Consider the following 7805-nt stretch of genomic DNA (forward strand, 5'->3'; position numbering starts at 1 on the left):
TCTATTTAACACTGGTTTGAGATTAACAATCAGACCAATTTGATTAAAAACTTAAATGATAGTCAAACCGTTTTACTTCAAACTAACCAAGTTGTTGAATTTTTAGTTGATCGAATCTAAGTTTACGTGAACATGTCGATATCTACCTTGCTTTTATGATTGAGATTTATCATGCGTGACAATTTGTTATCGTTCTCTTGTTGAAGTGTCCAACAGAATTTGGTGAAAACTATGAACTAAGATTACAAATGAAGAAATTTAATTAAACAAGCAAACAAATATCAAGTACATAGATATAATATTGTGATAAATGTGGTTAACTTTTTAAACAGTTGTAAACACCCCTAGTGTATAAGTTGATACCGGTATGTCTTATGTATTCTAATTGTGCTTTGGGTTCTACCTTACCCAAGTTCTTCGGATCTTTGGTGTTTTGGACTGTGGGATGATTTGACCAGTGTCAACGTATTTTCCGACAAGTATATCATAAACACTTCCACATCAAAAATTGAATCATAAAACCCTAAAATCGCAAACTCAAAACTCACATAAACCTTATACCGTATCACACTACTTGCCCAATTATTATTTTGGCATGCTAACATTGTCCACCTCTATTAAATAGTGATTGATTGAAATCGACATGTTTGAAATGATGCATTAAACAAATTATGGACGTCAATAATTCATGGCTCTTAGATTAAGATAGTGGAACAAAAAAAGGGTTTGTTTTACATGATTCAATGATTAAAACTTGTTTAGAATAAGTTAGACGTCAAGATTTAAATTAGTTCAGCCACAACTTTCTTTTACTTGTTTGGCAGGGAAAATATAGCATATCTCCGACTTATATTGATGTTGGAAAGTTTTCTATAGAAAGCAACACTTACCCACATGCTAATGATGCCAGAAAGAGTGGTCATTCATTTTATGGACTTCTTTTTGGTAACATTTACCAATATTAATCTGGTCAAAAAGCAAGTACTTCTGGAAATACTAATCCGACACGAAAAAATAAAATGAAATAGACACAAATTGTGTATGGTCAAACACTCATAGAGCAAGTCATTACCAAATCTCCTTCCTCAAACCATACCTTAGAATTCTTTGCTTATAAGATATCGATTCTAACTGTCGTTCAAGCGTGTAAACAAATATGATACCAGTGGTTATATTCATATTCTTTGTAGATTATGATTTCTTTCATAAAACATGCATTAAAGTAGAAAAGATACTAATATACATGATTATGTGTTTCCATTTTCATTAATAAAATTCTTAATTATTAGTATATATAGTATTCTAAATGCTTTTTGCCATCTTAGTTTCATTGAAATTATGCGCATTGCACACGATAAATATAGTACGAAAGAAACGTTTACTTACTATCCATGTATAGTAGATTTTCTTGGAAAATGATAATCTAATGAAGTAAGATGAATTCTTTTTAACGTGATGAACGTTTGTTAATCAATATCCAACTACGATAGTTGACTGATATTTAGTAGAAAGGTGTTATGCTTGATGTACGTACTTCTTCCAATACACATGTATGAATGCATGCATATACATACACATATTGCACATAATACATATATATACACACACACACATGGGAAATCAAATAAGTGCCATAAATTTTTTGAGAACTGTTAGAACCAATTTCAACATGTTTAGAAAAGTATGCAACAATGGCTCCGGCACAACCATTCAATGAGTTTTATTTTAGGTTAGGATTAAATTGTTTATATATGTGTGTGTTTCATATATGAAATATATAAACATGTTTTGTGTCACAACTGAAACAATTGGGTATGTTTTATTCATGAAACAACATTGTATATTTCACATATGAAACTAGCTCTTTACGGTTCTCAAAGTTTCTTGATTTTTACTTGATTTCCACCTTCTATATATGTATAAATTTCCTGATATAATTTTAATAATAAGATATGATTTAGTTACGCTAGATCTGTCTAATGCAGATGAAATGGATGGTGGCATGAAACATAGCAAATACAGAAGCATTGAACATAAGATTGATTGGCATGATGCAGAGAAGTTAAGATGGTATGACATATAGAAGTTATGTGCTTAATTGCTTAAGAAAAGCTAAGTATTAATAGCCATTCATCAATCTTATTTACTTACTTAAGATTGTCGTTCATACTACTGTTTCCGAGACTCAATATTGGATTTTGTTTGATCACAACATATTCTTGTCGACCAAGCTTATCACACTGACATGGATTAATTTGTTGGTTTTTCAATTTCATTGATCCTTGTGAATTGTTTGCACCTATTTGATCGTCTTCTATGATTAGATATTTTAATACGATATCTATATATGTACATCTTTTGTCATCTAACTCGGATGTATCTTGATATCATATCTTCACAATAATAACAACAACAAAACGATCAATAAAATATGAATATTTCCTTAACCATTCATGGGAGAAATTAGAAGGTCCCACAAGCTTTTGCACTTTGATTAAGGGTGTTGATTTGTCTTCCAAGAACGAACTCTCAAATCCTATAACAACATTGGCCATGTGGCAAGATCTTGTGTATATAAATCACAAAGGTTCAAAAAGAGAGTCAATCCCTTCTAGATCATGTCGTTGTGAGTGCTCAACGAAGTTCATGCATCAATTAGGTTTGATATTATATTATTTAAGAAAATGTGAACACGAAGGTGGACCATGGACATGGTTCGTTTCTCCATGAGAATTTTTTGGTTGGTTGTGGTCCCAAGATAATCTTGCTTAACTATAAGGGTGATGTCTAATTGGTTTAAGCTTGGCTCCAAAGATTAAAAGTATCAGGAGGTTATATTAAAAACCACCATATAAAGCATGCTCTAAACATGGTTCAGTTATATTAAAAGTGTATGCAATAACTATTGATTTTATATATGTTAAAAAAGAAGGCATGGAAACAAACCATCGTGATTCCATAGATTGCAATGTTGTTGTAATTAGCTTGATCATCATATTTAACTCATCTCTTAAATTCTAAAATCTTGATAATTGACGTTCATATTTTTTTGTTCTTTCTTTGTATCTACGAATCATAATCTTCAAATAAGAACTAACATCGCCTTAACAAATAGCTCCATCTTGGTATTATCAAATTAATCACATTTGCATGGTCAGTAGCATATAAAACATAATCCGAACTACAAGGGTAGTGTCTGATTGGTTTGAGTTTGGGCTGCAAAGATCAAAAGTGTCTGGAGGTCTCAGGTTCAAATTCAAGGAATAATAAAAATTCTCTCATGTGAGGGTACTCGTAAAGCAGATGATCGCCCTGATATTAATCGGTTCGCATAACGAATTGGATATTTAGGTTAATAAAAAAACATAATTCGCAGTAACCAAACAAAAAATAATATGATGGTATTTTTTGGATTGTTTGATGTTAGAAATATTTTATTCCAAGTAAAAACTATAAGGTGGTGTCTGATGGTTTGAGCTTGGCTCCAAAGGTCAAAAATACCAGAAGGTCTCAGGTTCAAATCCAAAAAGAAATAAAAATCCCCTTGTGGCCACCGAGGTTCAAATACGGTAACTCCGGGCTATCTGCAAAGCAGGTGGTCCTGGTATTAGTCGGCTCGAATAGCGGGTTAGATATACAGATTAATTTAAAAAAAAGTAAAAACTATTTTAGGCATTTTACCAAATTATATGTCAATGTAAAATGATGTTTTTTCAACAAAAACCGTAATATTATTATCAATAAGTTATTCTCTTAGTCAATAATACGAACCCGAAAGTATCTTTTCTTCCATCATTGGGTCTACCACAAATCCTCTCATGGGTTTGACCACCATATAGTCAACGTTTGATCTTTTGGTCTTTTAGGGTTTGATCAATAATCAATGGAGTGTATTACTAAAAATCCACTAAACTTTGGTTTACTTATCACTCATATATTAAGAGTTTTGCACGCTAACTCTTTGTGAGCTTTCCAAAATGTTATCCACGTAATATAAAGGGTTTGGGAGTTTAATTAGCTGGGGTGATGGACCATTTATCAAACGCTTACTAGGGTAAGTGAACACCAAGTCACATTACCTTACCGGATGAATATGGTAATGATTAAGAATATTACCCTGTAAGATCGAGACAAGAATCAAAAATCTTACCCGGTAAGTGAGGACGACGACTCTTACCACGATAAGCACTTACTGGGTAAATTGTTGCATACGATACAGTTTTGGTGGACTAAAATCTTATCCAGTGAGTAAATGATAGTGTTAAATTTTACCAGTAAACGCTTACCGGGTAAGTGTTACGTTTGGTAAACGGTCCTTAAGTTTTTTTCTTCGATACCGTGTACCAATAAATTATAGTTTGTAGGTAAAATCTTATATCGTGTACAAATCAACTCTACTTTGTACCAACTTAATTGAAACTAGTTCTTTTAGTTGGTACCAAGCTATTTGTATAAACCGTGAAAACCGTCGATTTTATTGTTTAATTTAGTAAAAGAAATTATGAAATTGTTTAATATGATAAAATTGTTTCAAATAATTCATTTATTGATGAAATTGTTTCTTATATTTTTGATTCTATGTAAAAATTAAATTGTTTCATGTATTTCTTAATTTGATAAAGTTTGTTTACTAAAATTAATAGAATGAATATGACAATATTCATAATTAACAACATTCACAATAAAAAATGATTATCAACCCTAATAATTAAAAAAATTATGATTGATTCAATGAGGTTTTTACGGTTTGTATAAATGTATATATGTGTGTGTTTCTATATATACCTATATCTATCTATCTATATATATATATATATATATATATATATATATATATAGGTGGAGGTTCAAACGAGAACACCTCCATTTTACGAGAATGCAAGAACGCTCTTATCACATATGATAATACGCGTGAGAGGATTCTGTAATGTGCGGACAACGTGTTCTACAACTTAGGTCGCGCCAAAGGTTGTTTGCGTCTATGATTTAACATCACATGTGATGGTCTTGATGGATTATAGTATCATATCAACAACACTCTTATCATATGTGATAATACTTGTGAGGGAGATTAGTGGTGTAAGGGCGACTTGGCCCGCAACCAAGATCGCATCAGAAACCGCCTGCGTCTCTGATTTAGTATCACATGTGTATCATATGTGATGAAATAATATATAGTATCACATGCGACTGTCTATAGTAAAAGGGTGTTCTCGCGTTCTTGTAAAATGAACGTATTTTCGTTTGAACCCTTTCTTATATATATCAATGGTTTTTCGTGAGACCCGTAAGACCAATTCTCAATCATTGGATTAGATTTACAATCGTCAGATCTGAACATTCATAAACGCCACGAGACTTTTCAATAATTACAAAATTGTCACCGTGCAATTTAGACCATTAGATCATTAACTTATAAAGTTGATCAATGAACATAAATTGGTCTTACGGGTCTCATGAAAAACTCTTGGTCTCACGTGAACCCAACCCTATATATATATATATATATATATATATATATATATATATCTTTTGATTATAATCAACAACTTAAAAGAAGTAATATTTTGAAATTTATTTTGGCAGTCATCACATAATCAATCTTCTACATTTTGAAATTTCAAATTAATTTAATATTTATATATCGATCGATTTCGATCATCATATTTGATTACTTTTCGATCGAAATTATTGTTTAATACAATGTTGATTATATATATACAAATGTAGTTATCAAAATCTTGTTGCTAACCAATACCATTCTTGTTGGTAATAAAATTCAAAAAACAATAAAGTCGGAGCATTGAAAGTCAATTTTGGCAAAGAGGAAATGTCTACACTATTCTACCTCATATTCCCTGATTTTATATGGTAACGACACATATGTGAATCATAATGACTTCAAAGTTGATTGTAGCTTGCAATATCTCACTTGTAAGTGTTCTTGAATAACCACATAACTAATGACAAAAAATACTGTGAGGCCCGCAATGGTAACAACTGATGTAGTAAGGGTTGCATCTATTTGGACAGCAGTTAATGGAAGATGTGTAATTGAAGCAATGGATGCAATAGCAACCTAATTAAGCAGCTAAAGGTATCTCAGTTTCAACAGGTGAAGAAACACAATGGCAACCATTAAAGATGGTTTAGTAGTACCAGTCGATGGAAAAACTGCGCTCAAACGCTAAAATAAATGAAGTGTAGGGATAGTTGAGTGAGTATGATGGATGTGTTCACGAGCTACCGAAATATCAGTTTGATGAGCGTAAGACTGGATCCCGCGCGCAGAATAAGTGCAATCAAAAAACCTCTTGCAATGGGTGGTTCTTGTCTTGAAGTATACAGAACTCTTTCACCCATTGGAATTGTTTCACTAGCAAAAGTTGATGAGGCTAGCACTGGATCCTTTTGAATTGATCATTTCACAACAATGTTTTGTTTAAATAGGGAATAGTGATCGAGTGATTTATAGTGTTTTGGTTTCATAAGATGCAATCAATGATGTAGTTATTCGGATCTGTCCCCAATTTGGGGGAGTAAAAACAAACTTTTGGGTGCTATTATGAGATGAAACATTCTAGACAAAACCCTACATCTGTTTCTGTTTCTGTTTCTGATTCTGTTTCTGTATCTGTATCTGTAACTGTATCTGTATCTGTATCTGTATTTGTATATGTGTCTGTATCTGTATCTGTATCTATTTCTGTATCTGTATCTGTATCTGTATCTGTTTCATCACATAAAAACATACACACCGCCACCCACTCTCTCCGGTGCAGTGACGATTTCGAGCTCTAACTACCGTCTCCTCTTACTCTCCGGTGATTTCAACCTCCAAACTCTCTCATCTCCTCTCTCTCTTGAGCCACCACTCTTCTGTCCGGCTCGATCTCCTCCCTTCGGTAACATTTTTTTTCTTCTTATTTTCAGTATTATGTATATGTATATAGAAGGGGTTATTCAAGGAAAAACTTAGTAATTTGTGTTATACCGTGAGATCCAATATCAACCATGAATTAAAGGTTAAATTTATAAATTTAATAATTTTGGTAATTTTAACTTAAAATATTAATTAAGGGCATATTTGAGATTTTAAAAATCTTATTTCTCCTCTCTTCGGCGAACTTTATTACGTGAAATCTTATTCCAACGAACCTTATACGAACACTATATACATATTGTGATACCTAAAAAAAATATCGTTAAAAAATATATACAAACAATATTCATTGTGATATCTATATATACATACAAGATGCATATTGTGATACATTTATAAAACAATTAAAATAACAAAAATATACATTGTGATACTTTTTCTAAAGCAATAAAAATAACGAAAATCCATACTATGCTACACTTTACAAAACAACGAAAATACATTGTGAACACTATCACTGTGATACATTTTGATCTACAAATATCTTTAAAGACAATATATATTAGATAATTAATATATTAGGTGATTAAAATTAATAATATATTTCCTTAAAAAATTAATTATATCTTTTGATGAGTTGTTATAAATAAAATAACTAACTAATTTAAGAAATATTTTTAAATATCTCAAATAAGTTATTCATATTGGATCTCACGGTTATCATAACTACATATATAGTTATCATTTGATTAGGCTCATATATATGTATATGTATATGTATATGTATATGTATATGTATATGTATATATGTATGTATGTATATACAAGTATATCATGTATATGCAAGTGTCATTTATGTATGCATTTGTGTGTGTGTGTGTGTATAGATTTTTGTTTATATCTATGTATTTGTAGAAATTAA

Source organism: Cynara cardunculus (assembly GCF_001531365.2).
Source record: "Cynara cardunculus var. scolymus isolate 2C chromosome LG 14, CcrdV1, whole genome shotgun sequence".
NCBI classification, from domain to species: domain Eukaryota; kingdom Viridiplantae; phylum Streptophyta; class Magnoliopsida; order Asterales; family Asteraceae; genus Cynara; species Cynara cardunculus.